The 22,082-nt window shown below is 40.7% G+C and overlaps 1 long non-coding RNA gene across 1 annotated transcript; it reads right to left on the bottom strand.

The window, feature by feature from the left end:
* Positions 1 to 1,049: 1,049 nt before the first annotated feature.
* LOC114092111 (uncharacterized) lies at positions 1,050 to 20,961 on the bottom strand. Its single transcript, XR_003582630.2, has 7 exons — positions 20,777 to 20,961; positions 10,251 to 10,354; positions 7,050 to 7,173; positions 5,581 to 5,629; positions 5,362 to 5,486; positions 1,945 to 2,083; positions 1,050 to 1,160 (listed from the first exon to the last, which is right to left on the bottom strand). It is a non-coding gene; the product is annotated as an uncharacterized lncRNA (long non-coding RNA).
* Positions 20,962 to 22,082: the final 1,121 nt, after the last annotated feature.

The raw sequence follows: 22,082 nt of genomic DNA, 5'->3' as shown, positions 1-22,082 counted from the left end.
ACAAGTAACAACTGCTCAGTACAGAAAATTTGGAAAATACAGAGAAATATATAGAAAATTGAAATCATCCATAATCCCACAATCCATGGACAATCACCTTTAAGTATTTTTTTCTCCCCAGATCTTATTTGATGTGTTCAAATCATAACTCAATTCTCATTCCCAGAGTGATTTTGGGTACAGAACTTACCCTTCTTGAAATTTAGCTTCTTCCTCTGGAAATCAGAAACCCCTTCTCAGGTGATGCAAAAGAGGGTCTTTTCTGTTTTCTACTTTTATATTATTCGTATCCCCTTACTGTCACCTATTTTCTGAGATTTTTATCCTTTTTAATCCCTCTTCTACCAGATTTTTCCGTTGCATGTCTCCTAGTTCTGTCTGACAAACAAACTTGGCTTAACTTAGCTTTGAATCTTCAGGAAGAGAGTTGAGAAGCCAGCTATGTGGACTTCAGTGCTAAAATGAGAATCATTGCCTTCGAAGGATGGCAAAGGGGAGGGTGCTTTTACCTGCTGAGGATCTGGTCTTCCAGATGGGGTTGTCTGAGGTTCACCTGTAGAGCCGAGGACAAAGCCTTCTCCACTTTTTTTTTTTTTTTAAGAAAGTGTTTTGGACTCTTCTGGAGGTCTGGGTCATGGGATGTGTTAGTTTGGGGGGGCTCTGTGTTACCATGTTGCCATTGACCGATCACCTCTTTGCCTGTCTATTCCTCCACTGGCAGGACCCATCTGCTCCTCCTTGTCTCTCCTCTGCTTGCCTTACCCAGCACTGATAATGGGAAATTCAACAATGGAGAGGTCAAATCCAGTTTGGGGTTAGGGAAAACTTCATGAAAGCAGGGCTGTCGAGGGGCAGACTCTGCAGAATGGTTTTTGACAGTCCCTTTCAATCACATACAACAGTCTCCCCTAACCCTCAGCTTCACTTTCTGCAATTTCAGTTACCCACTGTCAACCATCATCTGAAAACATTACATGGAAGATTCCAGAAGTAAACAATTTATAAGATTTAAATAACTTTTATTACAGTATATTGTTAAAATTGTTCTATTTCATTTAGCTATTGTGGTGTCTAATTTATACATTAAACTTCATCATAGGAATATATGTACAGGAGAAGAATAGCACACACACAGTCCTCTGAATCTGATGATTCTGCATCTGTGGATTAAAAAAAGGTTGTGTCTGTACTGAATATGTACAGACATTTTTCTTGTTGTTATTCCCTAAAAATACAGTATTAGATATTCCTATAATATTTGCATTGTATTAAGTATTATAAGTAATCTAAAAGATGATTTAAAGTGTATGGGAGGATGTGTACAGGTTATGGGCAAATACTGCACCATTTACATAAGGGACTTGAGTACCCTTGGACTTTGGTATCCTGGGGGGAGGAAAGGGGGCCTGAAACCAATTCCTTACAGACACTGAGGAATAACTATATAGAGAGTTCAATACAATCCTTGGTTTCAGTCATCCCCTGGGGTACTCAGAATATACCTCCTGAAGACAAGGGGGACTGTAGAAAAAATAGTTGTCATTTCTTAAGTATTTCTCATGTGCTGAGCACTATATCGGAACTTCATATACATTATGGTATTTAATCTGTAAAACAGCCCTGTGAAGCAGGTAGTATTATCATCAGTTTAAAAGTGATAATATACCCAGAGATGGTAGGTAATTTGTGCAATACTTTATAGCTAATAGAGAACCAAGACTTGAATGTGGGACTCCTGAGACTACAGTCCTACATAGTTTCTACCCCACTGTTCTCTTTCCCACAAATGGTATTTTGGGTTCAGAAGCATGGTAGACAAAAATAATGACCTTTATCTTCCTAGAAACACGAGTGAAAATTCTGACTTTGACCTTCACCATTTTAGACAAGTGACATCACCATCCTTAGTTTCTTTATCTACAAAGTGGGGATTATATGACTTACCTCACCGACTTGATTCTAGGACTCAATGGGATTGTAATAGTTCATTTGCCGAAGTGTTTACGTGTGTTGCTCAGGTCTGCTCATCTAGTTTGCACACGAGCATAAGATAGGGATTATTTCCATTTCACACCTGAGGAAACTGAAGAACAAGGAGGTAGAGAATCTAATCCAAGTTCACACAGCTACGGATGGTGGATGTTAAAGAGGAATGCAGGTAGGCAGGCTGGAGAACCATGCTTTTTCTCTCTGCACTTTCCTGTAAGGACAGCAGGCCCAGTACAGAGAACGTGCCTGACCACCCATGGTTCTGGCTGCATCAGGGAAGTGACAAGCCTTCTTGCCAAGCTGCAGAATAAGCCATTAACCTCCCAGTGCAACCTCTCTCTATGACATCCATGTTGAATTTTGTCTCTCCGTGAATCTAACTTGTCTCCCCCAACAAACAGAACGTCAGCTTCTTTGGTAATGACAGGAGAAACATGGTCACCCTCAGACGGGCCAATCAGCACTTGCTACAATTAGCTGTACTCTTCCTCTGTGGGCCTCAATTTCTGCTGACCCGATGGAATATACACATAGACAGTGGTCAGATTCTATGTAAAATAGAACTCTGACCCACAATTTGCAGCACCAGCCCAGGAAACAAGCCCAATATTTACAATAAAGAGTCCAGGAAGCCAGGCCACTACAGTCTTTTAAGTCATGTTTGTAGAAAGTTAGACCATTCTTCTATTCATAAACCCAGGAAGTAATGACCCTGTTGCAACTGGTCCCCAATGGTCATGACTTGATTAGTAACTGACAACTGCCCTAATTTTTGTCTCTGCCTCCAATGTAAGACCAACTAGAAAAAGTCAAATATGTATCCTTAATCAGTTACCCTGGATGCCCCACTTGTAGTTCGCCTACCTATGGCTTCCCCATGTCAACAGCCTCCTGTCAGGGCACACCTAAAACCTTCCCCTTTTCCACTACAACCCTCTCTCTCCTCCGCCTGCTTTACCATCTCTGTTAAAATGCAGGTGAAGCAGGGCTGACTCCCGTTCTAAAGCAAGTTCTGAGTGAATAGCCTTTGCCGGTGTTCATTTGATGGTTCTTCATTATTTCCACACTGCATTTGTAAAACAAAAGGATCAGAATAGATGATTCTGGATTTTAGAAACCAGACAATTCCTGATAGTGGATTCTCCCAAGGTTTCAGGGCACCAGAAATAGCTGCTACCACTTGCCAAAAAAGGAGCCTGTATGGTTCCTATACCGCCAGCTTTGGGTTCAAGGGTTGAAGTGAGGGCATCTGATTGGCAGGCTGAGGTGCTGCCCTGTGCTCTGGATGCCAAGGAGGCTGGATGAGCTTTCCTTTGGATGGGAGGTGAGCTCCATCTCAGAAAAAGTGAGGTCCAGGTGGTGATCACTCCAAAGAATAGAAGTCCTTTCTACTTCTCATTTCTACCATCACCTGGGGTTGTCTGAATTTCCTATTTTCAAGGATTCTGGACTTTTCCAACATAATTCATTGTCATTTGCCTGACTGTTCCTCTCCATGTGGATGGAGAGCAAATAAGCCATCTCCTGCTGGGTTCTTCAGTTCCCAGAGGATAGTATTTTTTCCCCTGAGCTTTTTAATCTGCCCCACCACAGCCCATGAAAGAGGAGTATAACACTACACTATTGAAAAGGACTGAATTCGGAAGCAAGAGAATGGAAAGTATCTCAAAGAAAAAAAAAATAAATTGCTTTTTATTTGTAAATGGCTTTTAGCTAGTTTTGTTGTGAATCAAAAGCTTCAAGCCTATGCCCACCCATCTTTGCAGACTGGGCCTTTCTCACAGGAGGCGGTACAACAAATGGTGGAAGAATGACGGAATGTAGCCACTCCTCTATTTTACTGGAAGGTTGAGGAGAGAGGAGAAATGACACTCAGCCCAACGGTCATGAGCTCAGTGAGTCAACTGCTTAGCAGGAAGAGGGTAGGAGTCAGAGCCTGGAGGCCGTGGCTTGCTTGGGCACTGACGCCTTTCAGAGTGCCTTCTTAGTCTGATTGAATGTTAGAAGTGGAAAGGGGCAAACTGGTACAGAGAACATGGAGATCACTTCCGAGGGTAATCAGGGTTCAGAGAGGGACATATGTATCCTTAATCAGTTATCCTGGATGCCCCTTAATCAGTTACCCTGGATAATTTGCCAAAGGCTGCCCATGAGTTATGGCAGAATTGCATTAAAAATCAGGTATCTATACTTCCAGGACCACAAAATCTCAATTCTATTCAAGAAGAAATAAGTCATCCAGAGTATAAATGAAGAATGTCTACTCATAGATGACATACCTGTCAAGGTAAAAATATCTGAGGTAATCTATACAAAGCTACTAAAACTAATAAGAAGGCTTAGTGAGATGGTAGAGTAGTAGATCAACATCCAAAAAAAAAAAAAAATCAATTAATTGTATTTCTATATGCCAGTAACCGTGAAGTTGGCCATCCATGAACTGAGATCTTTGACACCATGAGCCCTAAATGAACTTTTTTAGAGCTGTTATTGTTGGGTGTTTTTGTCACAGTGTCAAAAAAGCTAACTAAAACATATGGCAATTAAGACAGAATAATATTGGTGTAAAGATGGACAAACGGAATAATGGGACAGAACAGAAAGTCCAGAAAAACTTTCATGTGTATAAGGACAAACGATTTTCAATAAACATACAAAGGTAATTCAGTGGATGTAAAACAGTCTTTCTGAGAAGTAATACTGTAATAACTGTATTTTCATAGAGGAAAAAAAATGAACTTGAAATTATGGAATACCTTATTCCGTAATTAAAACCTAACTCTGAATGGGCCATAATTAAATGTACTGCCTGCAACCAAAAAACTGAAGAAAATCTGAGAGTTTTGAAAACCTTTGTGATTTGGGGTTTATCAAAGATTTCTTAGGTATGTCACCCAAAGTACAATCTATGAAAGAACAAATGGATAAATGGGAGGCGAGCCCTGGAAGGGTACATCTTACCCCCCTGCTTCCTGACTCTGCCAGGCTGAGCAACTTTCTTTCTCCGGCCTCTTTCCCTATGATGGGCTGGCTCACCTTGGATTTGATCAAAGTTTAAAATTTCTGCTCTTCAAAAGGCCTAAGCAAACAAGAAGACAATCCAGGTTTGGGAGAAAATATTTGTAAATCCTGTATATGATAAAAGATTTATGTTCAAAAAGTATAAAGATCTTCAAAACTCAATAAGAAAACAATGCAATAAAAAAGAACAAAAATATTTGAACAGACACCAAAGAAGATAAATAGATGCAAAAAAAAAAAAAAAAAAAAAAAACATGAGAAGATCCTTACCATTGTCTGTCATTACAGATGAAAACTACAATGAGACACCACATCACTTCTGTTAGAATGGATAACATTAAAAAGACTCACTCTGCCAGGCATGGTGGAGCATGCTTGTAATCCCAGCGGCTTCGGAGGCTGAGGCAGGAGGATGGTGATTTCAAAGCCAGCCTCAGCAATGGTGAGGCACTAAGCAACTCAGTGAGACCTTGTTTCTAAATAAAATACAAAATATGGCTGGGATGTGGCTCATTGGTGGAGTGCCCTTGAGTTCATTCCCCAGTACCTCACCCTGCAAAAAAGACTCACCTTAACCATATCAACGGCCGGGAGGGTGTGGAGAAACTGTCTTATACTGCTGTTGGGAATGTAAAATGGCACAATCATTTTGGGAAACAGTTTGGTGGTACCTTAAGATTCCATCTGAAATGTCCCAATGGTCCCTGTGATGAAGGCTTTTTCCCTAGTCCGTGGTGCTATTAGAATATGGGGCCTAGAGGAAGGTAAGCCTCTGTTGGGGATGCTGGGACCTCAGCCCTTCTCATCCTCTCTTTTTCATGTGCTGGCCATAAAGTAAATGGTTTCACTCCACTACATGCTACAGCCACGATGTGCTGCCCTTCCATGGGCCCCAAAAGCAATGGGCCTACCTGATCATGGACTGAAACTCCAAAAGTATAAGCCAAAGTAAACCTTTCCTCTGTATAAGTTGATTGTCTTAGGTATTTTGTTACCATAATGGAAAGCCAGAATAGATGGTTTCTTAAAAAGTTAAGGAAATATCTACCACATGATCCAATCATTCCACTTCTAGATATTCATCCCTGAAGAAAAAAGTACCTGTCTAGACAAAGATTTGTACATGAATGTTCATGTCAGCTTTAATTAATTAATTAGTTAATTAATTTGTTTATTTATTTATTGGAGGGTACTGAGGGTTTAACTCAGTGGCACTCAACCACCATCCCCAGCTCTACTTTGTATTTTATTTAGAGACAAGGTCTCACTGAGTTGCTTAGCACCTCACTACTGCTGAGGCTGGCTTTGAACTTGTGATCTTCCTGCCTCAGACTCCAGAGCCGCTGGGATTACAGGTGTGTGCCACCATGCCTGGTTCATGTCACCTTTATTTTTAATAGCCAACAATTTGAAACAACCTAAATGTCCATCAACAAATGAATAGATAAACTGTGGTGGATATTTTGATAGTGTTCATTATTTTGATAGTGTTGAAGATTTTATAGGTAGCATATGTATAGGTCAAAACTTACCAAACTGTATACTTTAAATACATGCAGTTTATTGCATGCTAATTATAGTTCAGTAAAGGTGTTAAAATAACTCAATTCAAAGTAATTTCTCTTTCTAGACATTGTAGATGGTAAGGTGTATAAAGAAATTGAGGTTTGTAGGACAAGTCACTGTCCAATAACATACAGCTCAATATGATTAAGGAAAGACATTTATGTGGAGAGACCAGGTGAGACTTTCTGAAAGAGGGATTCTTGACTTGTACCTTGAAGGATGAGTAAGGAATGTTCCAGGATGAGCCATGCTGACTAGCATGGCAAGAGAAGACAGGGATTTTGATGTTCTATTGCCCGGGGAAAGTGGCTCCATCCTGTACTATATCAGAGTTTTCTATCATATGTATACACATGGTAGTTCAAGATAACTGTGCTAAAATTATTTCCTTTGCTTCTTTATTTCCTACTTTCTATGAAAGTTATGGAGGCTAATAAGCATACTTGTAATAAAATAAGATTTAAGGTACATACCTGAAGCAGGTAATTACAGACCACACAATGGAGTTGAATCAAGATTGTTCCACCACAGACATCATAAGGTTCTGAATCATATGTTGCTGCAAGGATCACAACGTGGCTTTGAGCTTTCTAGAGACTAGAGAGAGGGAAACGTGATTATTAGAAAACTCACCAAGTACTTTCCCTTAGTTACCTCATGCAATCCTCACCCACCCTGCACAGCAAGCATGGCTATCCCACCAGTGGCAGAGATGAGTGATTTTTCAGAAGCTATTAGGGAAGTACTAATGTTCTGCAAGAAGGAGGGAACAGCTGCTGTCCTTTAAATGAATATTTTCACTGCAGGGCCAAGATGTGGGAGATAGAAAACAAGAGAAATGAGTTCAGCATTGGTGGGGGGGCTGCCTTTCCCCCAGGGATATAATCTAATTTGCAAAAGTTGATATAAATTTGGGAGACTGAAAAGCTGTGGAGAACTTTCTACAGGATTATAGGTTGGGATAACAAATAAGGGTGCTTGGAGCCTGCTAAGGAAGGGCCTTAGTGACCTCCTTATCGAGCTTCAGGACAAGATCTCCGAGTTCTACACCCAAGGAGTAATGATAATCCATAAATGGCCTAACCATAATAAGAAAGGACTTTTGATTGTATTAAGATAATCTGCCTCCTTCCAGAAGTAAATAAAAATTCACCTCCAGAGGAAAATTATATTCTAAGCCTAAAATTATCTTTGTAATTTTTCAAATACCATGTTTGGATCTCACATAGAAATAACCAAAAAGGGCTGGGGATGTGGTTCAGTGGTAGAGCGCTCGCCTAGCAAGTGTGAGGCCCTAGGTTCGATCCTCAGTACCACATAAAAATAAATAAAATAAAGGTGTTGTGTCCAACTACATCTAAAAATAAGTATTTCTTTTAAAAAAGAAATAACCAAAGAAAAATAATAGACAGTAGAAAAGACATACAAGGACCGCAGAGAACGGAGTCATCAGACATAGGCTTCAACTATGATAAGTGTGTGCAAGGAAATAAGATGTAAGATTATTGCATCAGGGAACTGGAAATTATCTGAAACAATTTATTTGAAATTCTAGAACTGAAAAGACAATACAAACATTTAGAATTCAATCCATGAAATTTAACAGAAGACTAGATGTAGATAAGGAAAGAGTTAGTAGACTTGAAAATAAGTCAAAGAAAATGTCCAGAATAAAAAAAAAATGGAGAGATAAAGCAATAGAAAATACAGAAACGTCATATGCACAAGACCTAGCGAACACAGTGAAAAAATCCAGTATACATGTAATGGAGGTCCCCGAAGAAGGGACAAAATAGAGACCCAGGAAAGCCAGTTGTATGTTCCAGTCCACGTATGAAGCTTACGAACCAAGAAAACCAACCTTATAAATTCTGGTTCTTGCTCAACCTTTCTATTTTATTCAGGTCTTCAACATCTGGATGAGGCCCACCCACATTGAAGAGGGAATCTGCTTTACTCAGTCTATGAATTCAAATGTTAATCTCACCCAGAAATGCCCTCACAGACACACCCAGAATAATTTTAAACTAATTTCTGTGTGCCCTGGGGCCCAGTCACGTTGATACATGATATTAACCATCACACAATCCTAAATTCACATGGAAACTCAAGAGACCAGACTAACCAAAATAACATTCGAAAGGATAAACAAAGTTGGAGGGCTTAGGCTTTACAGTTTCAAATTTACTACAAAGCTGAGTTTTTGTCATTATTGTTGATGTTGTTTTGTTTTGTTGAGTCAGGGTCTATGTGGCCCTGCTGGCCTCCATCTCCTGGGCTCAACTGATCCTCCTGCCTTACCTTCTGAGTAGCTGGACTACAGGGGCTCTGATGCGCAAATCATTATTCATTAAGGAAATTCCAGTACTACAGCAATTAAGATAGTGTAGTGCTATAATAAGTCTAGATATACAGCTCAACGAAATAGTGCAGAAATAAATCCTCAAATTTTGGACATTTGATTTTCAGTAAGAGTGATCTGACAATTCAGTGGGGGTGATAGCAGAATATCCTCGAGGAAGGGTGTGAAGGAGAGAAGCAGCTCAGGACGTGGCAATCAGGAAGCAGAGAGAGTCCCGCTTACCAGGGCCAAAATATATACGTCAAAGTCATGCCTCTAAGTGACCTACCTCCTCCAGCCACTCCCTATCTGCCTACAGTTACCACCCAGTTAATCCATATTATCAGATTAATGTTCTGATTAGGTTTAGGCTCTCATAGCCCAATTATTTCACCTCTAAACTTTCCTGCATTTTCTTACACATGAGCTTTTGGAGGACACCTCACACCTAAACTATAACAATTGGATATAAGCAAATGAAGGAAGCAGAACACCTATTCATATCTTACACAAAAATCAACTCCAAAGTCGATCAAATGACCTAAGTGTAAGAGCTGAAACAATAAAATTTATAGAAGGGTACATGTTCATGACCTTGAATTAGGCAAGGTATTCTTAGACAAGAAATCAAAAACATAAGTGACATAAAAAATACATAAACTGAACTTCATCATGATTCAAAGGCACCAGTAATAGAGTGGACAGACAACTTATAGAATGGGAGAAAATATTCCAAATTTTGTCAAATAAGGAACTTGCTATCCAGAATATATAAACAACTATGAAAACTCAACATAAAAGCCAGGCAGAGTGGCAAGCACCTAAAGTCCCAGCTACTCAGAGGGTAAGGCAGGAGGATCACTTGTACCCAGGGCAACATAGAGATTCTGACTCACAAAACAAAACAACATCAACAATAATGACAAAAACTCAATATAAGAAGACAACCCAGACTGAATAAACATTTCACCAAAAGCAACATGAGTATTTATTAAGCACATGAAAAGAAGAAAAAAATCATTAGTCCTTGAGGAAAATCCAAATCACCTGGGATGCAGCTCAGTGGTACAATGCATGCTTAGCATGAGCTGGGCCCTGAGTTCAATCCCCAGCACCAAGAAGATTAAAAAAAATTTCAAATTAAAACAACACTACAGACCCATTAAGATGGCTAAAACATAAAAAGATAGGAAATATAAGTATTTGTGAAGATGTGGAAAAGCTGGAACTCTTAAACATTGTGGTGAGGTTCTAAAATGGTGAAGAGACTTAGGGAAATAGGTTGGCAGTTCCACAGAATGTTAAACATAAAAATGAATAGAAATATCTTTACCATCCAAGTGCTAATTGACAGTTTTTCATTGTTCATGCCGGACCGACAGGAGGCTGACAATATGATTGCCAAGTTCAAAGTCAGCCTCAGCAACTTCGTGAGACCTGTTTTAAAATAAAAAATATAAAAAGGGCTGGGGATGTGGCTCAGAGGTTAAGTGCCCCTAGGTTCATTACCTGATACCCAAACAAAAACAACAACAACAAAAAAAAACCCAACCTCATTGTTCAATAAATATATAGCACTTCCCATAGTTTAAATAAAACATGTTAAACATAGAGGCATCTTGAAAGAGAAGTGAAGACAGATTCACTCTAAAACTTGCACATAGATCTTCATAGCAGAATTATTCATAACAGCTAAGAAGTAGAAAGAGTGCAAATATCCTTCAATTGATGGATGGATAAGCCAAATGTGAGCATGCAACAGATTACTCAGCAACAAAAAGATAATTAAGTCCTGATAACATGCTCTAACATGGAATGCACCTTAAAAACATTAAGCTGAGAGAAAGAAACCTATCACAAGAAGCTCCATAGGTGAACGATGAAGCTTTCAGAATAGCAGATCCATGAGGACAGAAAGCAACTCAATGGTTTCCAGGGAATAAGCAGGAGGAGTGGGGAGAGATGGCCAATGGTATGAGGTTTCTTTTCCAAGTGATGAAAATATTCTGAAATTATATGGTGCTGGTTGCACAACTCTGAATATAAACAAACCACTGAATTGTATACTTTGAAAGGGTGAATTTAGGTTATACAAATTAAATCTCTATAAAGTCATTATTTAAAAATAAAGATGGAATGAAAACAGTAAATATCAGGGGAAAGTATGAAACAGTTATTTAAGGTGCCATGATTTTAAGACAGAGTGATTTGGCTCATTAGGACAATTCAGTTCTCACGTATTTTCATTACCATTCAGTCAAAAAAGAGTTTGTTCAATGAATTCTGGTCCTGAAGTTTTCATATCATATTCTCAGACTTGTGTGTGTGTGTGTGTGTGTGTGTCGTGCTGGGGATTGAACCCAAGGCCTTGTGCAAGCGAGGCAAGCACTCTACTAACTGAGCTATATCCCCAGCCTAAAGAGTATCATTATCTTAAAGCAGCTTTGCAGGCTCCCTATGCAGACTGATAAGAACTGGGATTAACTACAGTATATTTTATTGTTCCAATCTGGAGTACAGTAGGGAACACTTTCTTAATCAGGTATTTGTCCACTGAAAAATCATATAGGCAATGGGTGAAAAGTTTGTTTATAGCCATTCACCCTCTGATCTCCCTGTTGGCGAAAGACATTGAGTGTGATGTGCACTGGACAGGAGACAGGATAAGTTCGGTCCTAATCCTGGCTCTCCCTTTCTCATGCTTGCTAATGTGCCAGGCTCTCTTCTATGTGCTTCACATGTATACTCTTGTTTATCTCACAGATACTTAGGAGGGAGATGCTGTTATTGTCACTTTATAGATAAGGAAGCCAAAGCCTGGGAATGAAGGGACTTACAGATGGCCACACAGCTAGAAGTTACAGGGCTGGGAATCCAAATACAGAGTGTGACTCCACGGTCTGCATGTTTCAGGAGCACTGTTCTGCCTCCCCTATGTCTAGACTCGGAGTTGGAGTCCCAGTACCAATTCCAGATAGTTTTTTTTTTTTTTCTTGTGTTATGAGTTTGGGCAAGTCACTAAACTTTGCTTTGACTTTCTAATCCATAAAACAGAGATAATGATATCTGCTCTATTTATCTCACAGGGTTTTGGTGAATATCAAATTGGAGATGTACTTTGAAAAGCATTATGCAACTGGTTGGTTTACTGGACTAGAGCTGAGATACTTCTTCCAGTCTCCCCCGTCTCCCACTGAGAAACCTAGCTGACAGAGCTAGGGGACACTTGTCCCTACAAGTGTCCATTTGCCTCCATTGAGTTACAGTGGGGCTGAGGAACTTTCTGGGGAAGAGGCTTCAACTCTGTTCACATCTGGAGTTCAGATATTCAGACATGGCTGATAGAGGAGACCATATGGGGACCAGATTGCAAGAGGGTTAATGGCAACTCCCTCCTCATTAAAGATGATTCACCTTGAGGAATCATCACCTTGTGGGATGGGCTCAGTAACAGTAACCAACATTACTAATGTTGATGAATTCCAGTCCCACACTATCAGAAGTTCCTCAAAACTACCACTCTTGGGTGGGGGTATACAGGCATCCCACTGCCAAGGGGAGATCTGAACGTGAACTGAGAAAGCTGTTTCACTGAACTCTGTTACACTCTGGGCCAAAACACCCTTTTAGGAGTGAATGTGACCTTGTAACATTCTCTGGCAGGAGTAAATGGGCTCTGAGAAGCTGCTCAGTAGAGTCCCATCCTCACCATCATCTGGTCTGCAGCTGGAGCTTGCAATAGCTGGCTCAGCCACCCTGACAGCACAGATTGGTTCATGGGCTTAAGAGAAATGCCCCTTTGGAAATTCTCAAAACACTCTAAGGAGAGAGAATCTTCAAGAACCTGCTATGTTTATGTGAGCAGACGAGCCCATGGAAGTGGGAGATTTTTCATTTCTCATTTTGAAAACACAGGTTATGGAAGCATGGATATTCAAGCGATGCTAGTCTAAATTATTATTATTATTTTATTGTGGGAAATCAGAATTTACTCAATCAGGATTAAAGCAACTAAATTCACTCTCTTGAGTGTTCCTCTCAGGTCTGGAAAGAGGGATGGTGACTTTCAAGAAAAGGAATAGTATACAGGGGAAACCATCCTCTGTTCATTTTCATGATTTTTTTTAGAATTATTAATTTATTCTAATTTGTTATATATGACAGCAGAATGCAATTCAATTCATATTACACATAGAGCACAATTTTTCAAGTAAATCAAATACAAAAACATATCAAAAAGATAGTGCACCATGATCAAGTGTGGTTCATCCCAGGAATGCAAGGTTGGTTCAACATATAGAAATCAATAAATGTAATTCATCACATCAATAGACTAAAAGATAAAAATCATATGATCATCTCGATAGATGCAGAAAAAGCATGTGATGAAATACAGCACACCTTCATGTTCAAAACACTAGAAAAACTAGGGATATTAGGAACATATCTTAACATCATAAAAGCTATCTATACTAAGCCCAAGGCCAACATCATTCTAAATGGATAAAAATTGAAAGCATTCCCTCTAAAAATTGCAACAATACAGGGATGCCCTCTTTTACCACTTCTATTTAACATAGTCCTTGAAACACTAGCCAGAGCAATTAGACAGATGAAAGAAATTAAAGGAATATGGATAGGAAAAGAAGAACTAAAACTATCACTATTTGCTGATGGCCTGATTCTATATTTAGAGGATTTGAAAAATTCCACCAGAAAACTTCTAGAACTAATAAAAGAATTCAGCAAAGTAGCAGGATATATAATCAACACCCACAAATCAAACTCATTTCTGTACATCAGTGATAAATCCTCTGAAAGAGAAATTAGAAAAACTACCCCATTTACAATAGCCTCAAAAAAAAAATTGGGAATCAACTTAATGAAAGAGGTGAAAGACCTCTACAATGAAAACTACAGAATGCTAAAGAAAGAAATTAAAGAAGACCTTAGAAGATGGAAAGATCTCCATTGTTCCTGTATAGGCAGAATTAATATTGTCAAAATGACCATACTACCAAAAGCATTATATAGATATAATGCAATTAAATCAAAATCCCATTGACATTCCTCATAGAAATAGAAAAAGCAATCATGAAATTCATCTGGAAAAATAAGAGACCCAGAATAGTCAAAGCAATCCTCAGCAAGAAGAGTAAAGCAGGTGGCATCACTATACCAGAACTTAAACTGTACTACAGAGCAGTAGAAACAAAAATGGCATGGTGTTGGCACCAAAATAAAGTTGTAGACCAATGGTTCACAAGAGGATACAGATAAACCCATATAAACACAGTTATCTTACACTAGACAAAGGCTCCAAAAACATATATTGGAGAAAAGATAGCCTCTTCAACAAATGGTGCTGGGAAAACTGGAAATCTATATGCAGCAAAATGAAATTAAGCCCCTATCTCTCACCATACACAAAATACAACTCAAAGTGGATCAAGGACCTAAGCATTAGACCAGAGACCCTGAGCCTAATAGAAGAAAAAGTAGGCCCAAATCTTCATGATGTTGAATTAGGCCCTGACTTCCTTAACAAGACTCCTAAAGCACAAGAAATAAAATCAAGAATGAATAAATTGGATGGATTCAAACTGAAAAGCTTCTTCTCGGCAAAAGAAACAATCAGTGAGGTGAAGAGAGAGCCTACAGAATGGGAGCGAATTTTTACCACACACATATCAGATACAGCACTAACCTCCTGGATATATAAAGAATTCAAAAAACTTAACACCAAAGAAAATAAATAAATAAATAACCCAATATGAATAAATGGGCCTAGGAACTGAAGATGATATAATCAGTCAACAAATATATGAAAAAATGTTCAACATCTATAGCAATTAGAGAAATGCAAACCAAAACTACTCTAAGATTTCATCTCACTCCAGTCAGAATAGCAGGGGGGATAGGGAGGGCAGCAGAATACAACAGACACTAGGATTGCTGTATATATATACACATGGATGTATAACCAATGTGATCCTGCAATCTGTACACGTGGAAAAATGAGAACTCATACCCTATTTGAATCAAATGAATGATATGTCAAGATCATTGTATTGTCTTGAACAACTAATAATAAAAAAAAAGAATACAAGCAACAATAAGTGTTGGCGAGGATGTGGGGGGGAATGCACACTCTTACATTGCTGGTGGGATGGCAAATTGGTGCAACCAATCTGGAAAGCAGTATGGAGATTCCTTAGAAAACTTGGAATGAAACCACCATTTGACCCAGCTATCCTATTGCACGGTTTATACACAAAGGACTTAAAAACAGCATATTACAGTGACACAGCCACATTAATGTTTATAGCAGCACAATTCACATAGCTAAATTGTGGAACCAAACTAGATGCCCTTCAATAGATGAATGGATAAAGAAACTGTGGCATGTATACACAATGGAATACTACTCAGCATTAAAAGAGAATAAAATCATGGCATTTGCAGGTAAATGGATGGAATGGGAGAGTATCTTGCTAAGTGAAGTAAGCCCACCCCAAAAAATCAAAGGCCGAATGTTTTTTCTGATAAGAGGATGCTGATCCATAATGGGGGTGGGGCATGGGAGGAATGGGAGGAACTTTGGATAGGGCAGTAAACTACATTCCTCAGCCCTTTTATACAATTTTTATTAAAAAAAATTTTTTTGGCACTGAGATTGAACCCAGGGGCACTTTACTGTGGTGCTATATCCCCAGTCTTATAATTTTTTTTTTTTAATTTTGAGACAGGGTCTTGCTAAATTGCTGACTGGCCCGAAACTTGTAACCCTCTAGCTTCTATCTCCTGAGTATAGATATGAATAATTTGTAGTGGTGGAATAGCATCCTATTATGTGGACATTTATACCCAGAAATAACCAGTTGAGGATCACACAACAGTAAAAAGCAATTTAATTGTCTTCCTTAAGTATATTCCATTTACCTGGTTTTGAAATTAAGAGCTGATTTGTTAATAATCACACTGATGGACACTTGGTGGGTAGAAGGCTCTGTGCTAAGCCCTAGGTGAGACTTTTATAAAAGGAGAAAAAAAGCAATGGGCCAGAGGAGAGAACTTTCCTTACCAGAAGCAGAAGGTGATTTGGGGGCTGAGAAATACTTTGATCAGGGTAGTGCATTTAGAGTCTCCTAAATGAGGGAGAAGGGTTTTAAAGGGGGTGAGACTGGAGGATATTCTATAAGATACATGATGGAGGGGCCCCTTTCCACCATAAACAGAATGAGGCAGGTGGCACAGAGAATGGATGTGACTAGTTCCGGCTGGCACCACTAGGATGTTCTCATTCACAGACCCAGGACTCTCACGCTGGCCTGATCACAGATTCTGTTTCCCTGGGATTCTAGATGTGTGGCCATGACATTTCCTGAATTTTTTTCTCTTATACTGAGGGCACGTGAAAGGTTGGTTCAGGTGTTTAATGTCACAGGATACAGGCCATGTCTCACAGCCTATGGCTCTTGCCTGAGCAAAGGGGAGGAATGCCTGAGAAAGACTTCGTAACAAATAGTGTGGGATGCTGGTTGACCTGCACATAATAACAGTTAATATTTGGAGACTAGTGAAATTATGTAGTAGTACTTTTACTACTCTGCTCACACCAGTATTTATGGTCAACACACGTGGAGATTTTTTTCCTCCCACCACTGTGGGAAGCCACAATGAATGACCACACTCTTCCAGTCCTGATGCCTCAGATTCTGACCAACCATTGCATTTGCTCTGGCTTGGGTGGGGTCTAGCTCAGATAGTAAGAGGTCTTCTTTGTGGAACGTGCCCTCAGGGTTGAGTTACACTCATCTGTCCCTTGTAGCCCTGCCCCTTCTGCCCTTTTTTGGATAGAACTTTCTAAGAACAAGAGACATCCCCCCCACACACACACACCCATAAAAGCTCACTTCCGATCTCTCTCTCTCTCTCTCTCTCTCTCTCTCTCCAGCCCTCTCATGACTTTCTCTTGCTCTCCCTTTCGGGGAGCCTGAGGCCGAGAGTGGAGAAGACACCCTGAAGCTTGTGTAAAGGTAAATTGTACCCGTGTTTTATTTGGTGTCTCTGCAAATTCACACGAGCAATCTTCAGTTCAGCTGCCTGTGCTGGTTGTGGGTGGCACACCCCAACCAATTCTTTAATTCTCAGTGGACATTAACTGGTTGTCCTACATTTCAATTCCATTCTGACCCTGTCTATCTGGAACTAGTATCATATCATAGGTTAAGGCCTTAGTCCTACAAGACGGCCCTTACTTGAGATAGCAATTGGCAGTTTAGGTAATCAATGAGCTTCTGACTACATACTTAAAAATTGGAGATCCTCACCATGGGCTCCCCTGGTTCATCCTTCTCTGAAATGGGTGATAGAACTCAGGAAAACAATTTTCCTATTGGATTACCAGTTATTACCAGTAGCAGCCAGAAGGAAGAGGGGCATAGGATAAGGCATGTGGGAGGGGACATGGAATCTCCATATCCCTCAACCCCTCCATATGTTTACCACTGGGAACCTCTCTGAACCCTGTCCTTTAGAGTTTTCCTGACACAGTTGTAATTAATTTAACCACTGGTCCTTGGTGAGCAACTCAACCTTCAGCCTCTCTCCCCTTCCTGGGAGAAGGGGTATGGAGGGGTGGATACAGGGCTGATTGTTCCAATCCTCCAATCACATGGTTAGTTCCTCTGGCAAGCAGCCTCACCCCAAAGCTACTCAGGAGCCCTCAGTCTTCAATGATCTCATTAGCATGAGAAGATATCATCAGAGATCAGGAGGGTTAGAAGGGCTATGTGCAGGGCAGGAGGAGGAGATATCACACCCATCATATGAAATTCACTTATTCATTAAATGCAAAGCTCCTGCCATCTGCCAGGTTCTGAGGGGAATTCTGAGATGGATAAGACTCAGGCCTGGTGCTCAGTGATTCATAGCCTGGTAATGAAGACAACCAGGGCTTAGGGAAGAATGACATTGATGTCATCCCAAAAGGACTAGCAGCAGTCCACAGGCGCATAGGAGAAACCAATGCTGCCCGGGAATGAAAAGAGTTTCTTGTAAGTGCAAAGAAAGGGTTTGGATAGGAGGAAAAGAGGGTGCTCTATTAAGAGTATTGATCCTGATTAATACTTGAGAATGAGATTCATCTCATTCCCACTGAAGCCCCTCCTTCCTTCCTCACTTTCTTTTTAAACTGTCCTTTAGAAAAATCAACCTTGGAGGTGACATCATGCCAGAGATCATCCGCTAAAGTGTATAATTCAATGGTTTACTGTATATTGAGAGTTGTGCAGCCATTCCCACACTCTAATTTTACATACTTGAACATTTTCATCACCCCCAAAGAAACCCCATACTCCTTCACGGCCACTCCTATTCCTCCCACTCATCCTGCCCCTGACTCCCAGGCTTGGGGAAATAGTCTATTTTCTGCCCCAATAGATTTTCCTTTTTTAAATATTATATAACTGTTACCATAGTAATTCAGGTTGTGGGTTTTTTGTTTTGTTTTGTTTTTGATAGCATTTTCTGACACTCAGTAGTGCTTAGAGAATGTGCACTTGATGAATAAGTGAATGTAGAAAAGAATGAGAAACTGACTGACCTGAAGTGTGTTTCAGGGAAATAATAAAAAAGCCAGAAGGGCTGAATGTCAGAAGACCTGCACTCTAGTCCCGGTTCTGTTGTTCATTTCTATAAGCCAGGGAGAGTCACATGACCTTCCTGACCCTCAGCTTGCTAATCCACAAAGGAGGCAAGAATGCAAATGAGAAAACCCACTTGGAAGGGTTTTGAATGTCTAAGCAGGCTGCACCAGTGGAGAATCATTTATGTTTGTATTTTCTCCTATCCTTTGACATGCCTGTAAGAATAAATCATGTACCCTCCAGTGACACAGGGTAAGGTGCAATGCAAAGTGACAGCATCAGGGAGTCCACCTGGGGACATCCCCCAAACCCCATTCCTGTTCCTTGAACATCTATAACCAAGACAGGGAAAAGGGCTAACCAAACATCACACATTCATTGCCACATGGGCTTCCAAGCCAAAGGGAGGGATTAAAATCCGGTTTATAATGAAGAATAAACTCAATTCACTGGAAGAAAAATGATGATATCACTTTCTCCTATCTTTTGGCTTTCAGACTATTATGCTCTGTACTTCCCTCCTATAGGGCATTTCCATCAATCAGAAAGAGGGGAGACTTAGGCTTACGAGTGTGTTCTCTATGGTCTCACCCAGAATTGGAGACGGGACTTCCCTCCACAGTGGTTCAGTCCCTTTCTCTCTATGTAGGTTCAGAGGAATTTGGAGGGGGCTGGGATGCCCAAGTAGATTTATTTTCTGAAGGTAAAATTCAGGTTTGGCAGAGAGATATAAAGGTCAGAGGTGGCATTAGAGTATCAGAGCAAAACACCTAAGTATCATGAAGAGATTTTTTTTTTCTAAACCTGGCCTTGTCATGAAGGTCAAGATCACTTCACCCTCAGGTGCACTTTTCTTTCACCCAGTATTTTTGTAAAGGTAAGTCCCCAAGTTCCATCCTTTCACTGGGAGTAGAAGAACCTCAGGACTAGGCTTGGTTCAAGACAGAGGCAATGGACCAGGCCCTACTCATTTATTGCCGCTGGTGCTCTGGGCACTACCTCCCCCTCCACTAAGGTTCACCTTCTTATCTTTCTCTGTTTCTCTTCCAGCTCTTGCCCCTACAGCCACCTCTTTCTTCTCTTCCCTCTAGCCCAGGGTTTCTTTTATTTGGGGGGAGGGAGGGGACAAGGGATTGAATTCAGGGGCACTTGAACACTGAGCCACATCCCTAGCACTATTTTGTATTTTTTTTTTTTTAGAGACAGGGTCTCACCAAGTTGCTTAGTACCTTGCTTTTGCTAAGGCGGGCTTTGAACTCTAGATCCTCTGGCCTCAGCCTTGAGCCACTGGGATTACAGGCGTAAGCCACCGTGCTGGGCTAGCCCAAGGTTTCTTAACCTCAGCACTACTGACATCTTGGGCCATGTAACTCTTCGTGGTGAGGGGCTAGCCTGTGCACTCAGGATACTTAGCAGTAACCCTGGCCATTCTGCTAGATGTTGTAACTCCCCCAAGTTAAGACAATTAAGGATGTCTCCAGATGTTGACCACTATTCCCTGGGGACCAAATCATCATGCAGAGCCCCTCCTCTAGTCCTTTTCCCCTTCCCTTGGAGCATTTACTGTGTGAAAGACACAGGGTCAAGTCCTTCATGTATTTTACACAGGTGCTTCTCAAAATTCAATGGACATGAGAATCACCCTGAGAGTCTCTGAAAATGCACATTCTGATTCAGTAATTTTGGGAAGGATTTGAAATTCTGCATTTCTAACAGGCTCCTATGCATTGTTGTTGCCACTGGCTCATGGATCACTCTGAGAGCAAAGTTATATGTGTCCCTGTAGCCCTGTGAGGACTCTATTTTACAAGTGAGAAAGCGGAAGTTCACATCTTGGAACCCAAGTCAGGTCTGCCTGCCTCCAAAGCCAGTGGTCTCAGTGGATGTTGGCTAAGGTCCCTGAGCTTTCTTATTGCTTCCCCTCTCGGAGTGGTGCTGTGACAGGCTCCTGGAGGCTGAGGCGCAGACCTGGGTTGGCTTGGAATATCCATGTTACATTCTCCCTTCCTTAGAGTGTGCTGCTTCTGAGCCCAGGTGGATATCCTGGAGCTTGCTGAGCCATACCACTGCCATGTGACCCTGTTCCAGCCTGCCTGCCCTGGAACCAGCTCATCTTGCCTGCCCATCCACCTGTCAGCTGGGTGCTGACCCATGGCTCCTTTTCCCTTTCTGCTTCCTGTCTCCTCCCATCATTGCTCCACACTCTCACCCGTCTTCGTCTTCATCTTCGGATCTGCTTCATCACTGTCTTGTCATTCTTCTCACAGGAGGCAGGGGTGTTTAGGAATGTTCTAGATCCTGAAGCAAGGGAAAGTGTGAAGAGTCCCTGCCTAGGGCAAGATGGAGGAGGACTCAGCTGGTGACAGTGATGGCCAATTGGGTGCTGGCTGGGGATTGCGCATGTTTTGTCGCTTAAGAAAACAAACAACAGCACGTCTGCCAATGGGGGAGGGGAGCACCCCCCCCCCCCACACACACACACACGGAGCATGTACAGTTCTTTCTTCTCCATCTACCTGGGGACTGCTAGCCTTCTCTTATCATTCCCACTCCATTTCTGCTTGGACCCAGATTAAGGGAACTCTGAGAACATTCATATGTAGAACAGGTGTAGCAATGCCTTTTTTTTTTTTTAAGTATAGTCTTGTTTTATTTTTTTAAATTATACAGTAAAGGATTTTGTTAAACTTTAGCTCAATTTTTTTTCTTAAGATTTCCCAGTAAAGTGCAATAACCTGTAAATATGGTGTAATTAAGGTTATTTCGTAAATTGACCATAGCGTTTCCTGTTAGGTAGCAAAATAAAAATTAAAATGGAACTTAATTGTTTAAAAATATCATAGTTATTTGTCGGTCTATCCTAGGCTTACAGTTTTTTTTTTTTTAATCAAACAGTGAAAACCAGACAATTTCCATATAAACAACTGTCTAGGAAGTCTTAAACTACTGGAGTCTTCAATGCCTTTTGTAAAGAGCCAGAGAGTGAGTGCCCCAGGCTCTGAGGTCCATGTGCTTTCAACCACAGCTGCTCATTTTGTTACTGGTAGCACAAGAGTAGCCAATGTAAGTGAATAATTGGGTGTGGCTATGTCCCAATAAAACTTTATTGGTGGGACTGAAATCTGAATTTCATGTATTTTTTCATGTGTCACAAAATATTGTTCCTTTCCTTGATTTATTTTTTCCAGTCATTTATAAAGGTAAAATCTATTCTGAGGTGAAGGGGTGAAACAAGGCTGGTCACAGCCCCCACATTCCACTGGCCTCCTCAAAATATTTACCACTCTTAGGCACATCATCTGTTTCCAAGAGGGACAAGTACACACTGGGCTTCTCTGGTTGCTCCGACTATGCATTATCTTGTTTCATGGTGTATTCTACAAGGCAAGCATTCATCAAGACGAGGTTCTATGGACTACATTTTGGAAAATGCTGCTCCAGCTGATGCCCTCATTCCACATGCAGGGAAACTGAAGCCAAAGGGCCTCATTAGCTGGAGCTGTGGTCAGGTCTTT

This window comes from Marmota flaviventris, chromosome 12 (genome assembly GCF_047511675.1).
Source record: "Marmota flaviventris isolate mMarFla1 chromosome 12, mMarFla1.hap1, whole genome shotgun sequence".
In the NCBI taxonomy this organism is placed as follows: domain Eukaryota; kingdom Metazoa; phylum Chordata; class Mammalia; order Rodentia; family Sciuridae; genus Marmota; species Marmota flaviventris.
This window is presented reverse-complemented; position numbering and strand designations above follow the sequence as displayed.